The following is a 26,752-nucleotide window of genomic DNA, read 5'->3' as shown; positions in this document are numbered from 1 at the left end:
TCAACGCAACTGAGCTGGTGCCCCGCCCACGATGCAGGCGGCGAGGTTACCCAGGGAAGGGTGCCCCACCACTACCAAGGGACCAGGGAATGGGTTGGTACTAGTCCCTACCGATCAGATGCTGTACCAGGGGGTTCACTACGCGGTAGCCTCTGTGATTTTAAATCTCACCGAGGTACATTTACCGGAGTGGTGCCCCAAAGAAACAGAGCAGCTATACCAGGCCCTATTAAAGGACATGTTCAAGAAGTTTTATGAGTTTGATTTCGCCCATGTGGACAAAACCGAACTGTACACCACACACCGAGAGTTTTGGGGTAATGCAGGGAGACAAAGAAGGGGTGTATGGAATGATGTTTTTACTGCGTTTAATACTGTGTCCTCTGTCATCAACAGTTTGGATTACATAGAGCTGCAGACCCAGATAAATGGTTTAAAAACACAGTTGAAGAAGATATTATTGGATGAGAACAAGGTAGTGGGCTCGGAGTTGCATGAGGACCAGGCCATGACGGTCCATTTAAAGGAGATCATAGCGGAGTTGGAAAAGCACGCAAAGGCGGTAAATGCCCTCATAAGGGAGGACAGAAATGCTTCTGACCAGGCTGCACAGAACGAGGTGTGCGTGCTATACAGGGCATGGTTACTGGGCGAGGGCCGCAGTAATCTGGAGGATTTAAAACAGGGTTTAGTCCCCTCCTGGATCAGCAACAAACACCTCGCAGCCCTCCACCCGTTTGAGAATGCATTAAGCCCATGTCAACTCCGGCTAGCCTCCGAAGCCTACCCAGTCCCCATGGATTGTGGACGGTCCAACCACACGATCATGGGAGTAGTAGTTAGGATGCCGGTCATGGGTAGGACAGCCCGACCCGCACCGGTATACAGGGTGGAGAACATTGGAGTCATTCAAGGGGGTGCACACATTCGTTTCACAGCAGTCCCACCTTACATCATTAAGTGGGAGCACGCTATGACAGGTACTGACCTCTCAGGGTGCCGGAGCCGGGGAGCACACATAATCCTGTGTCCCCAGCACTTGAATGCCTATTCAAAACCGCAGTGTGGGTTCAGAGCTGCTGGCGCGAAGCCTATAAATTGTACCATGGAGGCAATGGCACAAGGGCATGTCACCCCGCGGGTAGCATATATAGGGGGTGGGACATATTGTGTCACCACCGGCGCGTCCAACTACCAGCATGGACAGCATAGCTGGTGTCTGGTTAGGGACAGCAGTTTCTGTTTTAAACCCGAGGCAGAAGTTCAAGTGGCCCAGGAGCGAATTGTCCCCATTCCTGAACCCTCCACTGTTCACCTCACTGTGAAGGAGAATTTTACAAATTTGCAAAAGTACGTAGTGCACTTCGGCTATGAAATTTCCCCTCTCCCTGAACACCTTAACAAAATACTCAAGGTCGTCATAGTTTTGCAGAAATATTTTTACACTCTAGAGCAGAAAACAGTAGAGATATGGGCTAAGATATTGGATATTGTGATTCCACCCTGGTGGGACATTTTCAATAACATAGAGGTCCCTTCGTGGATCAGACTGGCTTCCCACATTCTCGTAGCTTGCCAGTTAGGGATACTGTTGTATCTAGTTTGTATTCAATGTAAGGGAAAAGGGCAGTTGTTAGAGTTCTGAAACCAGAAGATCTGGAAGGAACATTATGTGAGGGTGGAGGGAGATACGCCTGTTTAAGTCCTTTCCTTGTATTTTGATTAAAGATTGTTGTTTTTTTGTGTTTGTTGTTTTTAATAAAGTTTTTTCCTTTTGTGACATGTTTAATAAAGATGTATGTGTACCAAGTGGTGCAGGGGTGTTGGACCCGCCATGCTTGGATATGTGTAAAAGTCTGTAGTTTATCCTATGCATGCTTATGTACACTACATTTTCGCGGAATGGGAAGTGCATGTGTCGTGGGTTGGTTAAATAGGTAATTACAGGGGAAGGTTGACTATGGAGGGTCAGAACATTTTGCTCACCCTATAAGAATGATACTTCAAGAAAGTTTTAGTATTACAGCGGGGGGTGTAAGATTTGCAAAATTCCCACATTTCCCCCAAAGTTATTAATAAAAGGGACCCTGCATGGACATTTTAAAAAGGGTACCCAAAAGGTGGCATCCGCACCTTGTGGCCAAAAGCCTGCAAGATTTTTAAAGCTTGGACTCTGCGGCAGCACAAGCAGCTTGTGGGGAAATCGAAACCTAAAATGCAGTTTCTGTGAAAAGGACTTTGTGTTTTGGAAAAGCAGACAGCGAACATTGAATATGCATTAAGCCAGATCGTAGACAGATCAGAACTAGTTAGGCCTATACTTGAGGCCATCAAGTTGTCTGCATAAATAATCGGAAACAGCTTAAGGAAGCCATCGAGGCTGGACAGGCCGATTAGAAAGCATTAATAACAATGCAGCTCGGACATCAAGCCATTAGGTGCGACAAACGACCATCTAAAAAAGTTAGTTTAAATATGTGTAATTATTTAAAACAGCCCACCAAAATTGGAACAATGAACTACCCTGATTTGGCGCACAGATAGGGGATGAAACGACAGGTATAACTGCAGGCCCCGGGTAGCAATGTCGCTCTCTGCTCTCTCTTGCGCTTGGCCCTCGCTCTTGGTTCCTGGCTCACTCGTGCCCTGGCCTCGTGGTGGGTCTCTCCTCACTCCCCGCGGTGAGTTTTCAGCAGTAAAAGACACCATACCAACAGCCGGGGATGGGAACAAGACCCAAGTCCCTCGTCATCTGGGATGCCCAGGCCGCAAAAGGGGGCGAGACGAAATTCGAGCAGGTAGCCCGAGACGAGATGAATAGAGATGAAGGAGATGATAAAACTTGATAAGGGCAGAGCAGGTCAGTGAAAAATGTATCGATAAAGATCAAGTACCGAGTTATAAGCTGGCGCTTGGGAAGACGAACATCTTGTTGAACACTGCGAATAAACGCAGGTGTCTACGCCACAGCGAATATACTGGCGTTTGACGCTTGGGTAGCAAAATCTAAAAGACTGTTAACTGTCCAGTAACCATAACGGTACCGCCGACGACCGCCCAAGGGAGAAGAATAGGAGAACCCATCGAGACGAGACGACGACAGTAGCAGAGGAGAGAAGGTGCGTCTCAGTGGCAGCTCCCACACTGCGCCCCTGAAGACCACATGGCGACAGGGTACCTGAGAGGGCAAAAGACCAAACCTCAAAACCTGCATTTCGTTAACAGTTGGCCTTGCTTTGGATTGGTGAGCATGAATTCTGGCCCCTCATAACTTAATCTAGTTAGGTATAGGGGGTGGGATAAGGATAAGGGGATTGTTAATATAGTTTGTTTCCCCTCGATGTGCCGTGTGTTCCCCATTTCCTGTATAAGTATAGTTATTTTGTATTTGCCTGTATTTTATGCTAGTAATTTCTCGTAAGACTGTTATATTTTCTGTTTAATAAAATCTTGGTTTTCTTACATCCAAATCACCTGTCTACTTGAGTCTTTCTGTATCGCCGCCTGTACCTAAGTCCGGTGTCTAGACCCCAAGGGGCGTGGGAGCGATTCGAACCATTCACAAAACAGTCAGGGGCATAACTGACTGGGCGCACGCGCCACACCCGCCACCCCCCTTACAGATGGAGATCGGGAGGTGTTTGAGTGGCGACTGGCAGTGACCAGCAATTTCATTGTGAAGCCAGTAGGAGCCTTTTGGTCGCAGCCTCCAGCCGCCCTGTATCGATCTCTGATTTGGCTGCTTCAAGGCCTGAGAAAGCTGACCGCAGCATACACAGCACATGCTGTTGTCAGACGTGATCCAGTTTAGCAAAGAGGCCTGAAACAGGCAGTAGGCCTACCATTTACATAATATTTTTTGGCTCCAGTTAACAAAATCACATTCACAGGAAGTGCAACTTTCAAAACTGAGAGTTTGCACAATTTCATTAGTGGGTTGAAAATAATAAAGAAAAATTGGCTTTTTTTTGCTTTTTATGAAGAGGAAAATGGAACCCATTGTTAATATTTCAGTTTTCAATTTGTTTCCAGCTGATATATTTTGAGTAATGTACAGCCTGAATGATTAATGATGCTGTCAAACTGCAGAGAATGAGATGAACATTCACTGACTTTCCTGCTCTGTAGGGGGTCTGTAGTGGGCTGTACTTTACCGATCAGGTCCAGTAACTTTTCTAAAATTATTGTCAAAACTGACAGTTTATTATCATATTTGCAAAACAAAGAAAAAAAGAAAGGAAAGGAAAATAAACAAAAATAAAACAGAGAACCTGTCACAGATTTTCCTGATTTTTATTCAGCTACCTTCTGTAGATCAGACTGACTGTTCAAGGAAGTACAGTGTTAAAAATGAAGGCATACTTAGTGAGCTGTTTACCCAAAACATTCAAGGTCTGGGTAATGTAAAAGAAGAGTATAAAAATGCTCCATAGGGTTGATTGCCTTGGGGCCAAGTTCGCGGTGCTTGCACACACCCTACACTAACAGAGTGACCTGCAGACCTTGTCAGATTCAGCCGGGTCACTTGATTTAAATAATTTAACTTCGATCTCTGCATGTTTCCCAGATATGCGGGGAGTAATATGGAAATAGATAGGAGGGAATGAGGCATGGAGCAGCTCTTAAACGGATGCAGTTCATTTTTTCTGGAGTGCAACTGTTCTGACGCACTGAACCTAAGATGTGTCAGCAGCAACTGGGAAAACTGCCCCTTCACTGAAGAAAAGCTGCAGGTGCTGCTCGATGAGGTGCAGCAAAGAAAGGTGGCCATTTTGGGTGCTAATTTGAAATTTCCTAATCGAGCTAATTCGCATGGCAGCAATCCCCCACTTTCATAGGTCATGGGGACACATGAGGAAAAAAGACCTCCGGACTGAGGACAAGTTTCAAGGTAGGGTTGACCCACTCAACAGAAATGGAAAGTCTGCACTATGCATGCACAAGTTACTGAGCCCACAGCACATTGCCACATCAGCAATGCAGCCTGAATAGCACTGATGACCATTATCTAGTGGCATTAGGTTTGCCATGTATCTGGTTTTGAACTGGACAGTGGTTTTGAGTGAGCTGTCTAGAAATGTTTAAGATGCAGATTGGACTCAAGGTTTAAAAACAAAACATTTTTAAAAAACCTCCATTTTCCACTTCTTACTGTATCTCGTAATGTGAAGGCATTGGCTGTTGCTGTTATTAAGTAGATTGACAAATTTTCCATCAGCAAAGAAAATCTCAGGACTCCAACAATGAAACCAGCCTTCCCTCTATCCTGAGCCTGTCCATCGTTTGGCATTGGACTTGGTTAAAGTTGATATCACTGAGTGAGATCACAGAGGGAAACGTAAATGAGTGAAAGTGAAACCCCCACCGTGCTGGAAAGTAGAAGAGGACAATGACATTCACTTTCTCGATAAATATTCAAAAATATGTCCTAGATCCCACTGCTCCCTTATGAATTACAATCTATTAACTTCCATCATGAATAGTTTGCGCTGTATTCATGTTTGGTACACAAGATGCCAGTCTGTTCTGGAAATCCAAACATCTCAGATATCCAAGTAAAAGTTAGTTCATGGTTTCTTCAGGTTACCCTCATGCATGTCATAGAGTCATACGGCACAGAAACAGGCCATTCGGTCCATTGGGTCTGTGCCGGCTCTCTGTAGAGCAATCCAGTTAGTCCCATTCCCCTGCTCTATCCCCGTAGCCCTGCAAGTATATTTCCCTCAAGTGCCTATCCAGTCTCCCCTTGAAAACATTGAGGGCTAGATTTTCAGTATAGACAGTTTTGGGGCGCTAACCTTAGCGCCCGCCCGAAGTTTGCGCCCGCCCCAAAGTAGCGCCCCGTTGCCGGAAATTCAGTGGCTTCGCCCTAAGAGATTGGTGGAGCGCTAAAAGAGGCGTTCCACTGCTATCTTTAGGCGCTAAGCCGGCGGTCCAGAGGGATAGCGCCCAGGCGGGGCGCAGCACGGGTGCGGTCATTTTTGGACTGACAGCAGACCCCGTGGCGCCGACCAGCTCTTAAAGGGGGAAGGGATGAATTGGTCTGCTGCCACACCCTGCACACTGCAGCCTTGCAAAGAGGCCTCAACACTGCTGCTCAGCCCCAGGGAGTCATGGCAACGCCAGAGAAGGCCCGTCAGCGTGCCCTGCGCTTCTCAGAGGGTGATCTGGACATAATGGTCACAGCTCTGGAGGTGAGGCGCAAGATCTTGTTCCCAGAGAGTGGGAGTGTAAGATTCGCAATTTTCAGCAAAAATCACGCAAGAAAACTGGATAAAATAAGACTGTTTATTGACCAAAGTAAGCTTGCACAGAAAAACCTTTGATAAAAGGGCATACAAAATGGCCGCCAGGCCCCGTGATCAGTTTCTGAACCATTTTATTTCTGTTACTGCAAGCCAGACAGGCTTGTGGATTGAAGACAGTGAGCCCGCGAAAGCCAGTATCTGGGAACCAAAACTCAGAGGAACAGTATACATATTCAATGGATTACAAGTACAGGATGGGGCCCATCAAGATATGGGCAGACAATGCAAAATCACTCATACCCATTTATTGTACAAAGGAAAAACCGTTTAGCAGCCATCAAGGAAAATCTCCGGACCGATCAATATGCGAACCGAGCCGTGGTGACAATGCAAAAGACATTAAAAGACATTATCGGCCAGGAAGGCCAGTTTAAGTTATCACCAGCTCCGTTACAAGACAAAGCGCCCCTGCAGAGATTTCTGCCCGCCAAAATTAATACAAAGACAGGACTATGATTTGGCGGGAGATAAGACTGTTCCAAAAGAGTATAACTATGGATTGAAAGTCCATATACGTTACTTCAACTTCTTCGGACGGGGCCAGGATCGGCGCCTCTTCCACTTCGGCAGATGCAGAATCGATTAAAACGTTTTTGTCTTTTTAAAGACGGACGGTTTCGGTAAAAGGACAACGTGGTCGGTGTTCAGCCAAACAAGGCTCGGCCACGACGAGAAGACGACGAGGGTGGCCCGGGTACTGGGGTCGGGAGATCATCGACGACCCAGGCCGACGGAGAAGAAACCCTCTGGAAAACCGACCAGGCCGGAGACAAAAAGACAGTCCGGGCCTGACACTTCCGTGTCTCAACATCCCATTGGGTTGTTGTTCTACTCCATGAACAGAAATCCACGACAGGCTTAGTGGATCTCAACCTTGACGAGCGCTCATCGAGGCTGTGTCTACCCCATCGCCTCGAGAGAGAGAGAGAGAGAGAGAGAGAGAGAGAGAGAGAATATCGACTGCGCCAGAAGTTTCCAAATCCACGTGACGACGGAAAGTGGTGCCAAAAGGGCTGCGAACCCCCCTTTCTCACGATTTCGAGAGTGGTGAGCATGATCCCGGGTTCCCCAGGTCGAAACTTAGTTTAGGTATAGGGGAGGGAGTTAAGGGAAATCGTAATGTGTTTCCCCTTTTACGATGTGCCGTGTGTTCCCCATTTCCATAGAGTCAAGTTCATAAATTTGTGCATGATTGTAGTTACTTTAATCTGTGCCTATGACATGTATTTTGTAATGCTTCAAACTGTTTAAAAATAAAAGCATCCATTTCGTGCTATTCAGCCTGGTCTATTGAGTCCTTTTCTCTGCACTACTGTTCTCTGCATCTAAGTCCAAGGTCTAGAACCGTAGAGGGAGTGGGTCGAACCACTCAAGGGTAATTCTTGCACGAAGCCTGGCAGGAGGCCAGAACGGGCAAGAGAGCAGGAAAAAAAACCCTACAGAAATGGCGACCGCGGCAGGACCTTGGCAGCAGGAAAGTAGTGTGTTAGATCAAGATCTGAATAAACGAAATGTGATGGATGAAAGAATAGCAGATTATGTTTTCGGAAAAGTCAACCTCACGAAACAATGGATATCTGATCTATTAAGGGATAGGCGCCCGCTAGACGCAGCCATCAAGTGGACAGCGGGTAGAGTGCATAAGAAATCTGTAGAAAAGGCGGTCTGGCTGATGTGCTACAAGAAGCAAGTCCAGCTTTTGGACCAGGTAGTTGCAGCACAGACAGTCCAGATCAACGGCTTGCTTAAAGACGTAGAGGAAAAGGTTGCGGGAGGTCAAAAACTGATTGAATCGCTTGACGCGCTGAATCAGGAACGCCGCTCTGTAATTCGCTGCCACGAAACCCTGGTAGAATATTTAAAATGTCAGATTGTTGAGGCCAAGGCCAGTGAAGGTAGAATGAGAGAGAGGTGTTTCCGTCTAGCCAAACAAGTAGATGCCCAAGAGGAAAAACTCCTGGGAGCCAGGGCAGCATATAAGATGGCCATGGAGGATAGATCTGAGAACACCGACCACAGCACTTGCTGTCGGGAGCTAGAGGACCTGATAAAGGCCCTAGCGAAGGCAAACGGGTTGGTGTGTCTCATAAATCCACCAGCGAGTCAGCTGTTGCTAGCCAAGGAATCCAAAAGACCGATTCCACAAGAGGCAGTTGGGGTACCAACCCCCGAACCCTCTGCGCCTCCTGCCTATGAGGAGTCTTGGACTCCGGGACAGGGGACGGAGGCGGTAGAGGAAGAGAGCCCTGAGGTAGAGCAACCCCAGACAGTAGAGTCGGGGCCAGCGCCGTTGTGTCCAACGAGGCACCGGAAGCTCGGTCCAAATGAAGAAAATGGCGATGACGGACCCCTTGAGAGTCAGATCATAATGCCTCATAGCGCATGACAGCTAAGAGAGATGATAAGTCACATCCCAAAACTCTCCGAGTCAGGAGATCCCTCCGTGCATTTCAGGGACGTGGAGCAGACCGCAGCAGTCAATGACTGCGACGGGGTTGAACAGTCTAAAATGCTGCTGTTCTCCCTGGACAGTTCGCTCCTCCAGTGTCTCCCTGACGAGAGCAAGAGAGGGCACAGGGACTATGAATTGCTACGGGATGAGATTCTGGAGATCATGGGAGAGGGGGACGGAACTCCGTTCCTCCGTTTAGAAAAGACAGTGCAGCTAGAGGGAGAACCCCCATGGGTTTTCGCCGACAGGTTGGGCCAGTGTATCGGCGCAGCTGCCCGGGCGGGCCGGCCCGGGCCGGGCTGGATGGCGAACAAAGGGCTCACTGGCTTTGGTGCCTGGTAGCAGGTTGCCTGCCAGTAGTGAAGGAACAGGCCAAAGCATGGTTTGACCCCACCAACGCCCGCTCCACGGAGGATCTATTGCTAGATCAGCTCACGATCAGTTATAGGAATAACAAGGGCAAGAAAACGCCTGTTGTAAAAGGAAAGGTGCATGAGGTGAGGCCCGCAGCCTCTGCTAAAAGGGAATGGCGTCAGGAGGGAAATCGCCCTCCTCAAGCCAATAGCAGTTGTTACGGGTGTGGGAAGGAGGGTCATTGGCGCAAGGACTGTAGGAATCCTTGGAAGGATAAGAGGGAGAGAGCGTTCGCCGCAGCCCAAGATCAAGCCCAAGCCCGAGTCGCCAACGGCCTGAGAGTTTACCCAACACCAGCACAACCACAAGTGCAGGCCGCTGCCCCAACACCAGTCCAGAACCCAACCGTAGCCTCTGCCCCGACTAAAGGGGGTGGTGCGGTTGTGGACCCCGCTGCGATCGAGTCAGTCTTGGAGACTATGCGGTCTCTGATGACCTGGCAGGGGAAGGTAGCGGTTGCTAACAGCCCTATCGCCCCCGAGACCCCAGCCGAAACACCTAAATGACTGACGCCCGCGCGCCCGTCTACTTGTGTCCGCTCCGCTATGAGGCTTGGAGAAGACCTGTGGTGGAGATGGAGGTGGAGAAACAAAGGGGTAGTTACCTGTTGGATACGGGAGCTTCGTGTACCGTGATCCACACGGACAAACCTTTTGTCTCACCTCTGTCCGCCCAGGCTCCATATTTAGTAGCGGGTTTCACAGGTAGAGAACAGGCTGGCGCGTACTCCCTCCCGCTCTCCATTCAGTTGGGAGCACTTCACACCACATGGACGTGCATCCTATTGAAGTGGAATGAGGGGGGGGGGGAAGGCATCCTCGGGGCTGATTTCTTGGTGGAACACGGGATCCTCGTGGACCTGAGAAATCACTGTCTCTGGGGAGCCGAGGGCGGTTTAGGTAAGGTAGTCGTAATCCCGGGGAAGGAAGAAAAGGGGACCCTGTGCACTATGAAGCCGTCAGGAGGTTACGATCTCGAGCTCATGATAACAAACATCCCAACGGACTTGCAGGCGTGTGTGTCAGAAAATCTGACCGCGTTCGCCACCCACAAGCACGACTGCGGGAGAGTCACTGGGTTCGAAGTCAGCGTAGACGGGGACCCCATGATCCGACCCCAAAAGCAGTATAGTTTCCCCAAGGAGGCAGAACCCGACATGGAGACAGCAATATCTTCATTGGTACAGCAGGGCGTGTTGAGGACGATAGCCACCCACGTAAACTCCCCATTATGGCCGGTAAAGAAACCGGACAATTTGTGGAGAGCCACGGTGGACTACAGAGTCCTCAATAGTAATATCCTGGCCTGCGCGCCCACAGTAGCAGCAGTTGCAGACTTAATAGGGAGTATTCCAGCATCGGCGACCACATTCACTGTGCTGGACATCTCGAACGGTTTTTGGTCCATTGCGCTGCGGCGGGAGGACCAGTACAAGTTTGCCTTTACATTCAAAGGGCAACAGTACACTTCGAACTGCTTACCACAGGGTTTTCACAACAGCCCCAGCATTTTCCATCAGTGCATGGCGGGGAGTTTGAAAGAGTTCAGCCAGCCCAACCAGATAGTGCAGTATGTGGACGACTTACTCCTGTTCACAGATACAAGGGAGCAGCACGGCCCACTGTTAGCCGAATTGTTGGAACTGTTAGAAAGGAAGGGTTTCAAAGTAAACCCAAAGAAAGCCCAGATCGGCCAGCAGGAAGTCAAATTCCTGTGTCTGGCCATCCGCGAGGGAGAAAGAGCCATAGATAAGGCCAGGCGGGAATCTATACAAGATCTGCCGATTCCCAACACAGTAACGGGTGTAAGGTCCTTTTTGGGATTGACCGGGTACTGCAGAGATTTCATCGAGGACTATGCTGCCACAGCGGCCCCGCTACTTCGACTCTTACACAAGGGAGTCGAGTGGTCTTGGGACAAGGGGTGCCAGGCAGCGTTCGAGAAGTTGAAAAGAGATCTGCAGACCGCGCCAGCCCTAGGGGCCATAGATGGGGGAGAGGAGTTCTTTCTGGAGGTAGCCGCTAGTGGGGACAGCCTGAGCACAGTGCTGCTCCAAGAGCGGCATGGCAAGCTAAGACCAGTAGTTTATTCCTCCAGGGTGCTCACGGATGTGGAGAGGAGTTTCTCCAATTGCGAACGGCATCTCCTAGCCACGCATTGGGCTGTGAACAGATCAGTGACCTTCACAGGGACCTCTCCCATTACGCTCCTCACCCATCACACCCCCACGAAGATGCTTCTGGATGGGAGGATTAAGGATGGGACCGTAAGCAGCGCTCGGATTGCGCGCTGGACCCTCCTCCTTTCCCAGATGGATCTCAAAGTTAAAGGCCTCTGCGCGCCAAGGCTCGCAGCCAATATGGCATATCCCGGGACAGCCCATCAATGTTCCGTAGAAGGGGTATGGGAAGTTAACATAGGTTTACGGGCCGGGATACATCCCACAGGCCGCGAGATCTACGTAGACGGTTCTAGCACTGTAGCTGACGGCAAGCGACTCACAGGGTGTGGAGTTTATGACCCTGCGGCAAACATTGCCCTGGCAATTAAGCTCCCCAGCACTATGAGCGCGCAGCAGGCTGAACTGTCTGCGGTGGCGTACGTGGTTACCCACCCCGAGATTTTCCCAACCCCATACACGATTTGCTCAGACAGCATGTTCACGTGCAATTCGTGTACAGAGTACCTCGCCATCTGGTCCCGACGCGGGTACACCTCCGCGGACGGGCGGCCTTTAACAGTTAAGCCCTTGCTGGAGAAGATCCTAGCAGCTGTGGGGGAGAAAGGAGAGGTGTTCATCCATAAGGTGAAGGCTCACTCCACCACAGAACCCCGCAGTCAGGGCAACCAGCAGGCGGATGCGCTAGCCAGGGAGGGTGCCCGCAACGGCATTCTCTGGGACCCATACGAACCCGGACCCGTGGCGGCGATCCAAGGCAGGGAGGGAATTCCCGGGAACACAGGGGTGACACCGCCCCCAGACCTAAAGACCGTCCAAACCCTGGATCCCGCCCTAAAAGCAGTCCTAAAAGCCTTCACAGAGGGCAAACAGGTAGAAGGTCCGTACAGTACGGCAGCCCTCACAGTCAAAGAAGGTATGCTGTTCCGAGAGGAGCAGTGGGTTGTGCCGCAGCAGCACCGGAGGGAATTCCTGCAATTGGCCCACGAGGGTCCAGGAGCGGGACACCCCGGACCTGAGGTCACCTGGCAACGGGTGGAGCAGGCGGGATGGTGGCCGGGACTTCGGGACGATGTCCGCGAGTTCTGCGCAAGCTGTCTTGTGTGTGCTGCTAACAACCCAGACCCCCACAAAAGGAAGGTGCCCATGGGGCACATCAGGAGGGTAGAGGGACCATGGCAGTCGATTCAGGTCGACTACATAGGGCCCCTGCCCGCCGCCCAGGGAGGCTATAAGTACTGCCTTGTCCTGGTAGATGTGTTCACCAAATGGGTAGAAGCCTTCCCGTGCAGAACAGCTACGGCACTGGGTACTGCTAAGATCTTGATTCGGGAAGTGTTCTCACGGTGGGGACTCCCCCGTTTTGTAGAGTCCGACCAGGGGAGTCAGTTCACCGGTCAAGCAATGCAGAACGCCCTCATGCTCTTGGGCATTGAGGGAAAGTGGCACGTAGCATACAATCCCCAGTCATCCGGGATTGTTGAGCGTATGAATCGGACCCTCAAGGAAAAGCTGAGGAAAGAGACAATGGGCTCGCCCCAGAAATGGGCGGAGGTCCTGCCTTTAGTCCTCATGGGGATCCGAGCCAGCCAGTCCAAAAGCACGGGGTATTCCCCGCACGAGTTAATGACTGGAAGGATCATGCGAACACCCACCCATGTGCTAGCCCCGGTGCTCACTGAGGGCCAGCTCCGAGAGGTGAAACGGGACAAATTCGCCCAAACCCCGTTGGAGCGCCTGAGACAGATTTATGGGCAGGCGGCTGGGAACATGGGAAGACAGCACCAGGGAAATAAACTGTTGTTGGAACCTCGGAAACAACAAGAGTGGGTAGTCGGAGACCAGGTCATGGTCTGAAACTACGCCAGGGTAGGGAGTTTTGAACCACTGTACATGGGGCCCTACAGCATTGTGGACAAGGCCAGCCCCATGGTTTATGCAGTGAAAACGCCCCGACGTACCAAATGGTTTCACATCAACCAGTGTAAACTATTTAAATCGGGTGCACAAGGGCCATCAAAGGGGACCAGGTCGGAGAACAAAGATCCTCAGCCTGTAACAGAGTCACAGACCACACAGGCTGGTACCGTAGCCTGCGTAAAGGGAGAGGCCATCCCATTGGAGTGGGAGGTCTCATCTTTTGAATGGGATTTAGGCAGGAGAGAGCACGAACAGCTCGACCCCGCCTTAGACCCAGTCATGGAGGAGGAAGAGTCAGAGGGCGACGATCCCGCCCTCGACTCAAGCTTGGGGGAGGTAGGGAATGGGGGCGGAGACCCACTACCTGTAGGGACAGGTGAGGTGGAGTCAGAAGCCACAGATCCCAACCCCGGGGGGGTGGAGCCTGAGGAAGGGGAGCTGGAGCCGGCAGCTGTGAAGGAACCACAGGCTGTGACGGTAACAGTCCCAACCCCCGGTCCATCGGCCCCGGGAGCCCGACCCAAAGCAGCCCCTCGTAGGTCGGCTCGAGCGCCACAGCCCAGAAAATTTTGGCCAGATTCTCCCCATCCTTCCCAACCACGGTTTAGAGCAGCCCCAGGAAGGCATGATCCCCGTTCAGCAGCGACAGGCTGCGGGGGATCAAAGCCAAAGATCAATGCAGCCCCACCGCAGGGTGTGGCACACGACAGGCCTCATAGGGATTCGGAAAGCCGCCCCACGGAGGGCGGCGCTGTACATAAGTTAGGTTAGGTAATTATGGTCATAGTTTTAAGGAATGTAAAGTATATGGTGTTAAGAGTACAATTTTGAGGTCTGCCCGGTATGTGTGTTTGTTAGGGAGCGGGGTCCAGGAACCCGCGCGTCCAATTAATTTAGGCCAGCACCTATCGGGAGCCCGGCTACATCATTTTGTTGGTTACAGAAACCTGGGATATATTGGAAAGGATTTTCATCGCGTTCATGGCGATCGGGTGCGGGTGGGCCTACCGAGGCCGCACCAAGGACGTCATCATTTTCGGATGCTCCGGGGACACGGCCCCCATCGCAACGGATGGGACGGGGAAGCGAGAGGTTGAGGAAACCGCCACCTACTTCCACAAAGGGAGATGGCCAGGTTGGTTGGGAACAAATTCCACGGAATATTCCAGCAACTTCGGTTTTGCCTACCAAGAGACTTTGTCAACGTGCCCTCGAGTGAGGATCCTTGCGCCCAGAGTCAGCGTCACCGTGGGAAAGAGGATTTGTCTGGTGTGCAATGGGAACGTACCACTAAGGCGATGGTGGTGGCTACGAAAGCTGGGAAAGGACATGAGAAACTCTACGGTCGAGTGGGAGCGACTGGGTAATAATACCCATCGGACTATTACGGGAACTCACGGACAATTACGTGTGTGTTGGGGCAAATGGTGGGAACCAGATGAGGGAATATATGTCTGTATGCGGGGTTCGAGACACGTCTGCCCCAAGGGCGTGTCCATCTTCTTCCAGAGGCAGTGGCAGGATGAAGGGAAGGGGATGAGATGGGATGTTAGCACTCGAGCGTGCGGAGCCCCATACTCCCCTATTCCGGTGAACGCCACTGAACTCATCACCCGCCCACGCAAGCCCCTGCCCACGCTTCCGGTAGCACTAGTCCAGAAAGGAGGGTGCCCAACCACCACCAAGGGACCCGGGAACGGTTTAGTATTGGTACCCACCGGTCAGGTGCTGTACCAAGGGGTACACTACGCGGTGGCCTCAGTGATTTTAAATCTCACTGAGGTAAGATTGCCGGAGTGGTGTCCCAAAGAAACGGAACAATTATACGAGGTCCTGTTAACCCGTATGTTTAGACAATTTTACGAATTTGACTTTGCCGACATCGACAGAGACAAATTATACACCACACCGCCAGAAGTTTTGGATCAAGTCGGGAAGCAAAGAAGGGGTACTGTAAATGACATATTCACTGCTTTTAATACCGGGACATCTGTTGTCAACGCTCTAGATAACGTGGAGCTGCAGATACAGATCAACGGTTTAAAAGCCCAGTTAAGGAACATATTGACAGAAGAAAATAAGGTAGTGGGTTCTGAGCTACATGAGGACCAGGCCATGACACTACACTTTAAGGACATAATTGCTGAGCTGGAGAAACACGCGAGAACGGTAAATGCACTCATTAAGGAGGATCGGAATGCGTCCGATCAAGCTGCGCAAAACGAGGCCTGTGTGCTGTACGGGGCGTGGTTACTGGGCAAGGGCCGCAGTAATCTTGAGGATTTAAAACAGGGTTTGGTCCCGTCCTGGATCAGCAACAAGCACTTGCAAGCGCTCCACCCTTTTGAGAATGCATTAAGCCCGTGCCAGCTCAGACTAGCCGCAGAAGCATACCCAGTCCCAGTGGACTGCGGACATTCAAATCACACTATTATGGGAATAGTAGTAAGAATGCCGGTGTTGGGTCCCGCAGCAAAGCCCGCCCTGGTGTACAGAGTAGAGAGCATTGGAGTCATTCGGGGGGGCGCACACATTCGTTACGCAGCGGTCCCGCCTTACGTCATCAGATGGGAGCGTACGATGACAGGCACCGACCTCTCGGGATGTCGGAGCCGGGGAGCACACATCATCCTGTGTCCCCAGCACTTGAACGCCTTTCTGAAACCGCAGTGCGGGTTCAGGACTGCTAGCGCAAAGCCGGTGAATTGCACCATGGAGGCAATGGCAGAGGACCATGTGCCCCCACAGGTAGCATATATCGGGGGTGGGACATACTGCGTCTCGACTGCAGCGCCTCAGTACCGATATGGACAACACGAGTGGTGTTCGGTCGGTGATAGCAGTTTCTGTTTCAAACCCAGGGCCGAGGTTCAAGTGGCACAACAATGAATTGTCCCCATTCCTGCGCCCTCCACCGTTCACATCACTATCAAAGAGAATTTCACAGACTTACAACGATTTGTCGCGCATTTTGGTTATGTCATTCCCCCTCTTCCCGAACACCTCACCAAGATTTTAAAAGCCGTTATAATTTCACAGAAACATTTCTACACACTGGAGCAGAAGACTTTAGAGATAGGAAAAGACATATTGGACATAACCATCCCACCATGGTGGGACTTGTTCACCAACATAGAGGTCCCCGCCTGGATTAGAATAGCATCCCATATCCTAGTAGTATGTCAGGTTTTGATTGTGATATTTTTGCTCTTCGTGCATTGCAAAAGAGGCAAACGCCTCCAGAGGCACGAGCACACAGGAGAATGGAGAGAACGCTATGTGCGAATGGGGGAAGCAGATACCCCACTCTAAGCTGCTAGTATAAGATTAAGCGTCGCTCCATTTTAAAAATTTTTGTGATTGTTTTGGGTTATAAGGAAATAAGTATTGTTATGTTATTAGTCGTTCTTAAGTTTTTTTGGATTAATAAAAGATGCATGCAGATGGTGCCAGGGGGTATCAACCCCCGCACATCTGACAAGTGAATGTGTTATAGTTTAAAATACGCTGTCTATGATTGTCCAAATTTAGAAAAGGTAATTTTCGTTTTCTGCGGAAATGGGAACTGCATGTGTCGTGAGGGTCATAGATAGCTAAGTGCCAGGAATGTTTGGATGTGGGGAATCAGGGAAAATTTGCTCATCAAGGATTATTGATACTTTAAGCAAGCTATCAGTATCACAGGGGGGCCTGTAAGATTCGCAATTTTCAGCAAAAATCACGCAAGATAACTGGATAAAATAAGACTGTTTATTGACCGAAGTAAGCTTGCACAGAAAAACCTTTGATAAAAGGGCATACAAAATGGCCGCCAGGCCCCGTGATCAGTTTCTGAACCATTTTATTTCTGTTACTGCAAGCCAGACAGGCTTGTGGATTGAAGACAGTGAGCCCGCGAAAGCCAGTATCTGGGAACCGAAACTCAGAGGAACAGTATACATATTCAATGGATTACAAGTACAGGATGGGGCCCATCAAGATATGGGCGGACAATGCAAAATCACTCATACCCATTTATTGTACAAAGGAAAAACCGTTTAGCAGCCATCAAGGAAAATCTCCGGACCGATCAATATGCGAACCGAGCCACGGTGACAATGCAAAAGACATTAAAAGACATTATCGGCCAGGAAGGCCAGTTTAAGTTATCACCGGCTCCGTTACAAGACAAAGCGCCCCTGCAGAGATTTCTGCCCGCCAAAATTAATACAAAGACAGGACTATGATTTGGCGGGAGATAAGACTGTTCCAAAAGAGTATAACTATGGATTGAAAGTCCATATACGTTACTTCAACTTCTTCGGACGGGGCCAGGATCGGCGCCTCTTCCACTTCGGCAGATGCAGAATCGATGAAAACGTTTTCATCTTTTTAAAGACGGACGGTTTCGGTAAAAGGACAACGTGGTCGGTGTTCAGCCAAACAAGGCTCGGCCACGACGAGAAGACGACGAGGGTGGCCCGGGTACTGGGGTCGGGAGATCATCGACGACCCAGGCCGACGGAGAAGAAACCCTCTGGAAAACCGACCAGGCCGGAGACAAAAAGACAGTCCGGGCCTGACACTTCCGTGTCTCAACATCCCATTGGATTGTTGTTCTACTCCATGAACAGAAATCCACGACAGGCTTAGTGGATCTCAACCTTGACGAGCGCTCATCGAGGCTGTGTCTACCCCATCGCCTCGAGAGAGAGAGAGAGAGAGAGAGAGAGAATATCGACTGCGCCAGAAGTTTCCAAATCCACGTGACGACGGAAAGTGGTGCCAAAAGGGCTGCGAACCCCCCTTTCTCATGATTTCGAGAGTGGTGAGCATGATCCCGGGTTCCCCAGGTCGAAACTTAGTTTAGGTATAGGGGAGGGTGTTAAGGGAAATCGTAATGTGTTTCCCCTTTTACGATGTGCCGTGTGTTCCCCATTTCCATAGAGTCAAGTTCATAAATTTGTGCATGATTGTAGTTACTTTAATCTGTGCCTATGACATGTATTTTGTAATGCTTCAAACTGTTTAAAAATAAAAGCATCCATTTCGTGCTATTCAGCCTGGTCTATTGAGTCCTTTTCTCTGCACTACTGTTCTCTGCATCTAAGTCCAAGGTCTAGAACCGTAGGGGGAGTGGGTCGAACCACTCAAGGGTAATTCTTGCACGAAGCCTGGCAGGAGGCCAGATCGGGCAAGAGAGCAGGAAAAAACCCCCTACAGGAGGAATCCAACCCACCACGACTACACCAAAGCCTGGAAGCAGATCGCCCAGAGGGTGACGTTCACCGGCGATGCCCCCAGGACCCACAAACAATGTCGTAAAAAAAACAACGATCTGACCAGGATTGTGAAGGTGAGTAGCCTTTCCAGTCTCCTCCTCATTCTTGCATGTACACCTGACATGATGGGCAAAGGGAGCTGAAAGTCCTATTGGCCAGCCCTCAGCCAACAGCATTGGGACAGTCATGAGCATCACATGGCCATTCGGCACTCTACACTTTGTCCAAGCTATTCTACCATGGGAGGCAGTGCACACTACATCAGGGCTTTACTCTGTCCACGCTATTCCACCATGGGAGGCAGTGCACACTACATCAGGGCTTCACTCTGTCCAAGCTATTCCACCATGGGAGGCAGTGCACACTACATCAGGGCTTCACTGCGCACTTACAGCCCGTCCTTTCTCTTGCAGGCTAAAGTAGCGTTTAATCGCCAGGCCCGTGCCAGGGGTGGCCGCGCCAAGCTGCAGAAGCTCACTCGGCTGGAGGAGCGCGTGTGTGTGCTCATGGGAGCCCGTGTGATTGTCCCCACAGCGTGCGGAGTATCCGACCCTCCACTGCCCGGCAATGGTAAGGACCTCGCCTTTTGGCCCTCTCGCGTCGCACTGGCCCATCCGAGCTACCTCCTTTGCCACTGTCCCACCAATGCGCTGAATGCCACCAGTCCTAACTCCCTCGCTGACGCCGTCTCCTCACTCTGAAGCTACTCTTGTGCATTCCTGCTTTCAGCTGGTGACGACCAGGACCCTGAAGCTGCCAGTGACAGCACCTCCGACCAGGAGGAGGAGGAGGAGCAAGCCGGACCGTCGGGGGAACAGTCACGTCCCGCGGGAGAGGAGGAAATGTTTGACACCTCCTCACTGGACGAGTGCCTGGAGGAACTGTCGCAGGGCAATGCAGCTTCTGGGACCAGTGGCGTCCAGCCACCCAGGAGCCGTGCGCGTGGCCAGCGGCCTTCCCCCCAAAGGGGGGAAGGATCAGAGGGGAGTGCTGCTGATCGGCACACTCGCCGCCACCAACGCGGCAAGGGTCCCCTAGTTCGGCCCCCTCCTCCCCAGCGGGAGAGTCGCGACTCCAGTCCGGACACCTTCACCTCGGAGGAGGTGCGGAATCTGGATAAGATGGCCGAGGATTCGGACCGGCGCCACACGGAGCTCATGAGCGTGGTGGGGCGCATGCCTGAGGCCATCGAGTCGCTGGCGACCAGTGTGCGCGAGTTCGGGGCAGCAACTGCCGCGAGTGGCCGCATGCTGACTGATGCCGTCAAGACCCTGGCGGCTGTGATGCGCGCGCACACCAGGACCACAGGGGCACTCACTGCTGCCACACGCGCTGTCTCAGGCAGGCATCGCCAGGGCAGCCGCCGCGCTGGACCATCCCAGCAAGCCGCCCCTCGGCTGATTGTTGCGGATCCTGCAGTTTGGGCCCGGCCGAGTGCCACCGCGCCACAGCACCAGCCAGCGCATCCCAGACGCCAGCTGGCCCACATTGCGCCATCCGTCGCCGCCATTCCCCCACTGGGGTGGCAAGGGCAAGCGGCTGCAGCTGATGGTGGCCAGGCTCAGGTGCGCCACTCAGCAGACGGCCCCTCGAGGCCCAAACGCCGTGTAGGCCGCCCCCCAGCGGCATCTGGCGGAAGGGCATCTGAGCCTCAGGCGCCTTCCCCCAGCCTCGCAGCAGCCACTGGGCAGAGCTTGCGAAGGAGCAGCAGGCCGGGCAGGGGAGGCAAAAGGCTGGGCAAGGTCTCGCCCTCGCGGGCCACTCAGTAGAGGGTGTGGGCAGCTTTCCTTTTATATGGCGGTGGCCATCTTTATTTTGCCCATGGTTGTGTTGTTGGAGGGCTTATTTTTTGCGTTAGGCCGACGTTGAGGCCCGGTTTGAAGAAAGGTGGAGTGACTCCTCCCCAGTTTGTGGGAGTGAGTCGTTTGTTGGGCTTTTTGTGGGGCCCGTTTATTGTTTTTGGGGATTAATGTGGGAAGGGCTTTTCATTTTTGCGTAATAAAAAATTATCTTTATTCATGCAGTCTCCATGGTTGTTCTTCTTAGTGTTTGTTGGCTTCGCCGGCTGAGGGCTTGCGGAGCGGCAGCATTCATCTTCCCTCATGGCCCCTGGCCATTCCCTGACAGGGGGCTTAGAAGTACCGTGTAATAAGGTGGCGTTGTGCGGCCCTTGGCCCTGGTCGCTCCCTCCTGGGAACGTACTCCTGCTCCTCCTCCTCCTCCTCCTCATGCTCTTCCTGCTCCTCCTCCTGCAGTGCTGGTCCAACGTCAGGTGGCAGTGCCTGACTCCTGCGGATAGCCAGGTTGTGTAGCATGCAGCAAACCACCACAAATTGGGAGACCCGGTCCGGCGAATACTGGAGAGCTCCTCCGGAGCGATCAAGGCAGCGGAACCGCTGCTTGAGGACCCCAATAGTTAGCTCGATGATGTTGCGGGTGGTTTGATGGCTCTCGTTGTAGGCCTCTTCAGCAGCGGTCCTGGGCGCGCGGAGCGGGGTCATGAGCCAGGTGCACAAAGGATAGCCTTTGTCCCCGAGTAGCCATCCTCTTGGGGGAGGCTGTGCCTGGAACATGTCATGCACAGTACTCTGCCGCAGGATAAAGGCATCGTGGCTGCTGCCTGGGAAGCTGGCATTGACTGCCATGATGTGCTGCTTGTGGTCACAGACCAGCTGCACATTCAGAGAATGGTAGCCCTTCCTGTTGCGATACTGCTCGCCATGCTCCAGAGGGGCCCGCAAAGCCACATGCGTGCAGTCAATGGCACCCTGCACCAAGGGGAATTCCCCGAGTCTGGAAAATCCCAATGCGCGCTGATGCTGGCTCTCCAGGGCCATGGGGAAGGAGATGAATTGGCTTCTCCTTCTGAACAGTGCTTCGGTCACCTGGCGGATGCAGCGATGCGCGCCGTACTGGGAGATGTTTGCTATGTCCCCAGCAGCGTATTGGAAGGAGCCGGTGGCATAGAAGTTCAATGCCACCGTCACCTTCACTTCCACCGACAGAGACGTCCTGCACCTGAGCTTTGGCCGCAGATCTCGGCGAAGCAGGTGGCAGATCTCTGCAATCACCTCCTTTCGGAATCGGAGCCTTTTAACACATCGCGCGGCACTCATGTTTAGGTAGGAGCGCTGCTGGCGGTATAGCCTGACTGGGTAAGGCCTACGTGGCCGACGCCTGTAGCCCCCTCTGCCTCTAGCCAGGGCTGCCCCTCTCACAATGCATCTGCGAGCCCTACGGACATGGAGCTGCAGCTCCGCGTTGGCACCCCATGCAACCCCCATCAAATCCTGGCAAACACTCTAATTTCCAAAAGGCCACTTGCAGCGCTCTGGCCTGAGTCCAAAAATACCTGGCTCTTGCTGCTTGAAACCAGTTAGCTATCCTCCTTGTTGTGTCTCCAGAAATGCGTTGCTCAAGAGTGTTTTCTGAAAAAAGGCTGGCCTTTATACTGGAGAGTACGTCCCCTTTAATTTGCGCCCCCCGGGGCCCGCGCTGGTTGTGTTGCGTTCCTTTTTCCAAACGCTCCGGCCGCCAGCCGCACAATGGGGCGGTCCGACTGAAGTTTGGAATCGGGGCGCACAAAGGGCGTTGCACGAGGATGTGACGTCATTTTCTGCGCGCGCATCCGGGCGGGCGCTAAACTTTGCGCCGGCGCTAACGGGCAACTTAATTTGGGGCGGGGCGCAAACTGCGCTGCGCCCGGGCGCTACACGCATAGCGCCCGAAAATCACTTCTCTTAAGGCGCTAACTGCTGGCGCAAGCGACTGAAAATCTAGCCCTGAGTGCCTCCACTTCCACCACTTGCATCAGCAGCAAATTCCAGGTCCTCACCACTTGCTGCGTAAAATTTTTTTTTCTCACATCTCCCCTGTATCTCTTGCCCAAAACCTTAAATCTGTGTTCCCTAATCCTTGTACCATCAACTAGTGGGAACAGCCTTTCCCCGTCTAGCCTATCCAAACCCGTCATAATCTCTGTCAAATCACCCCTCAATTTCAAATAACAACAGAAAACGCTGGAAAAACTCAGCAGGCCAGGCAGCATCTGTGGAGAGAGAAACAGAGTTAACGTTTCAGGTCTGGGACCCGTCATCAGAACTGGAAAAAGCTGCAGATGTTGTTCTAATGAAAACAAATCCAGCTTCTCCAACCTTTCCTTGTAGCTAAGATCCCCCATCCCTGGAACTATTCTGGTAAATCTCCTCTGCACCCTCTCAAGGGCCTTCACATCCTTCCTAAAGTGTGGTGACCAGAACTGGACGCAATACTCCAGTTGTGACCTAATCAGCACTTTATAAAGGTTCAGCATAACTTCTCTACTCAATTCCTCTATTTAAGAAGCCCAAGATCCCATATGCTTTACTAACCACTCTCTCAATATGTCCTGCCACCTTCAGAGACCTATGCACATTAACTCCAAGGTCCCTCTGACCCAGCATACTCTTTAAAACTGTGCCATTAAGTGTATATTGTTTCCATTATTGCCACAACATCGTATTGCCACATCGCTAATTGTGCTTGTAGCTCACCAACCTTATTCACCACACTATGTTGTTTCACTTATTTTGGTTTTGGAACAAAATACTTCTCCACATCACATTATTCATGACTTTCATTATTTTGATTATTTGGATGGTGTTCCTCTTTATCTTTTTTTCCAATAAAAATGGACTTATCTTCCGCAGCCTCTCTTCATATCTCAGTGACCTAAATCAGAGATTGTCTCTGTTGCCCTTTTTAAAGTCCTGTTCACTGCATTTTGTTTTAAAAGTATAATGATCACAACTAGACAATATTCTATACATAGGCCGGAATTTTCCTCGCATGGAGTGTGTGGGTCCGCAGTAAAAATCGCGGAAATTGCCAACCCAACGGGAACCCGCCATCATCCTGCCGACTTCCGCATTTAACTTGGTCATGTTTCCCAGTTCACCACGGACCAGTTCGGGTGAGGCGGGCAACCTCGTTGAAGTTATTAAATGCTTGTTGCGAGACCCTTAAGAAGTTTTTTAACAGCAAGTTTTGGCTTTAACTTCTTGAGCATGGGATTCACACACCTCGGGAATCTCGTCTGTGATGGGGAGGCGGGAGCTCAGTGGCCATTGTGCGAGTTCATTAAGTGACAGCTGGAAAAAACATAAATGCTCCCACATTACACCTGCTTCCTTGCCTAAGGGAAAGACTCTTGCTGACTCGATTATGTGCAGAGATTTCGCTGTCAGGAGTTTGAAGGTAATTTCTGTAACCTCGCAACCCACTCTCACCACATGGCTAGTCACTATCAGAACATTGAGGGATTGGGCCTCTGATCTCCACTTTACCTGCCATCTATTACATCAGCCTGGGTGCTGCTTATGCTGTCTCACCTTGGACCTCAGAACCGAAACTAGATGAGCCTCAGCACCAACAACACCAGCCACCACAACAGCAGCAGCAGCCATAACATCAGCAGCCTTCTCCTCAATGACCTGATGCTCCACAGGAGAGAGGGGATCAGCACAGGGGTGCACTGTGCCGGAGACGATACCCCCAACACAGGGTATACAGGCAGACAATGTGCTTCCTGAACATGACTGAACAGCAGTGTTTCAAGAGGTTCAAGCTATCGTGCCAAGTCATCACAGACATTTGTAGCTTGCTGGAACAAGACCTGCTGGCCAGAGAACCTGGTGGACACACCTTACCGGTGGCTGTCAAAGTCACCACCACCCTCAACCTCTTCACCTCAAGCTCCTTCCAGGGATCTGCAGCAGACATTTGCAGGATTTTGCAACCAGCCGCCCACAGATGACCGATGGTCACCCAGGTGACTGATGCCATGTTTGACAAGTCAGCCACTTATGTATACTTTGCCACTGATAAAGCCAGTGTTACTGAGCGGGCGCTCAGCTTTGCTGCTCTGGCTGGCTTCTCACAGGTGCATGGCATAATCGACTGCACACATGTGGCCATCAGGGAACCCCATCATCACCCAGGAGTGTTTGTGAGCCACAAGACCTTCCGCTCCCTCAATGTGCAGCTCATCTGCAACCATAAAAAGATCATCATGCATGTGTGCACCAGATTTCCTGGCAGCTGTCATGACTCTGTTGTGCTGTGCCAGTCCACCCTCCCTCAGCTCTTCGCACCTCTAAACAGACTTACCAGCTGACTGCTTGGAGACAAGGGCTATCCACTGAAGATGTGGCTGATGACACCCTTGCAGAGGCCAAGTAATAAGGCCAAGGAGCATTATAATGATGGCCACACGTCCACCAGATGTGTCATAGAGCAAGCAATTGGCATGATGAAGATACGCTTCAAATCTTTGAAGGTGGCAGGACAAGTTAAGAAGCCTGTTAAAAAAGCATATGAGATCCTTGGTCTTATTAATAGAGGAATGGATTACAAAGTAAAGAAGTTATGCTAAACCTTTATAAATCACTGGTTAGGTCTCAGCTGGAGTATTGTGTCCAGTTCTGGGCACCACACTTTAGGAAGGATGTCAAGGGCTTGGAGTAGGTGCAGAAGAGATTTACTAGAATGGTACCAGGAATGAGGGATTTCAGTTATGTGGAGAGGCTTGGAGATGTGGAGAGACTTGGAAAAGCTGGGATTGTTCTCCTTAGAGCAGAGAAGGTAAAGAGATTTGATAGGAGGTGTTAAAATTATGAAGGGTTTTGATAGAGTAAGTAAGGAGAAACTGTTTCCAGTGGCAGAAGAGTCGGTAACTTGAGGACACAGATTAAAGGTGAGGAAGCAGATTCAATAGTAACATTCAAAAGGGAATTGGATAAATACTTGAAGGAAAACAAATACAGGGCTATGGGGAAAGAGCAGGGGAGTGGGATCAATTGGATAACTCTACCAAAGATCCGACACAGGTGCGATGGGCCGAATGGCCTCCTTCTGTGCTGTATTATTCCATGATTCTAGGGATATATAATACAGTATTATTACAGTTTACCAAATGTTTTACATTCTCAAAGGATTCAGATAAATTCAATAGGCATGATCTGCTTTTCATTAACCTGCATTTAACTGGAATTATTTATTTTCATTAAATGTGCTTGAATCTCTTCCTTTATAATAGACTTCATTGTCCTTTCTGCAGTACATACCAACTTAGCACAACTAATATTCTCAAGGTCATGCTTTTTAAAATTGAAACACAGGTTATTTTTGTTGTGTATGTACCTTTAAGGGAATAACTGGTCTTAGACTGCAGTACCAGCAGTGACCACCCCTGTATAAAAGGCCCTAGCAGGCTTCTGTTGTTTCAGTTTCAAGCTGCCTCTTGTTCAGTAAAGTACCTGTTAAACTGTTCTCCCGAAGTCCGTGTATTATTGAGGCGCGGACTTTACAGTGGCGATGAGTAAGTTCGAACTCACCTGCAGTGTGGCATCATCTCACGGGGATCTCGCCTGAAAGGAAGGTCCTGGAAGGTCGTAGTCTGAGCAACGGGCGTCGACCGAGGGCAACCGCCCAAAGAATCCATTGGTGTTTGGAGAATTGCGGGAGAGACTGTGGTTCCAGCGAATCGTGCTGGTAGCAGGTAGCGTGCTGACCCTTCCGGACTGCGGCGGGCTCAAGCTCGATCAAGCAGCTCTACAAATCGGGCCGCACAGCGTCGCCGGGAAAAGAAAACAAGAGAGAGAGGGTGGAGCGCACAGGGCGCGGTCGGTGCTCGAGAACAGGACAGCGGAGAGAAACTAAACGGGGGGGAAGGAAAGCGAGACGCGCCGAAGCTGCGGGTCGCCGCCATTACCCCGTAGAACGCTAGGAGCAGCGTGGCAGTAAGGGGAAGAAGCAAAAGCGCGGGAGGTGCCATTTTAAATCGCCCAAGATGCCAAAAAGTGGCAGTATCACTGCTTTCGACAACGATGTAGAAGACTGGACCACGTATGTGGAAAGAATTGAAGTGTACTGCAAGGCAAATGAGGTGGCTGATGGAAAGAGGGCATCGGTATTATTAAATCTGATGGGTGCGAGTACGTACGGCCTATTGCGGAATTTAATTACCCCAGCTAAACCAATGGAGAAAGGTTTTGAGGAGATTGTTCATATCTTACAGGAACATCTAAGCCCTACACCACTGCTGATAGCAGAAAGATTCAAGTTCCATAAAAGAAACCAGCACAAAGATGAGAGCAATGCTGACTATCTTATGGAACTACACAAGTTATCGAAGCACTGCCAGTTTGGAGCAGGACTGGCAGACACCTTACAGGATAAG

This window comes from Somniosus microcephalus, chromosome 8 (assembly GCF_052327205.1).
Source record: "Somniosus microcephalus isolate GS21.2 chromosome 8, FLI_Smic_1.0, whole genome shotgun sequence".
Classification (NCBI taxonomy): domain Eukaryota; kingdom Metazoa; phylum Chordata; class Chondrichthyes; order Squaliformes; family Somniosidae; genus Somniosus; species Somniosus microcephalus.
The sequence above is the reverse complement of the archived record's forward strand: the minus strand, read 5'-3'. Positions refer to the sequence as shown.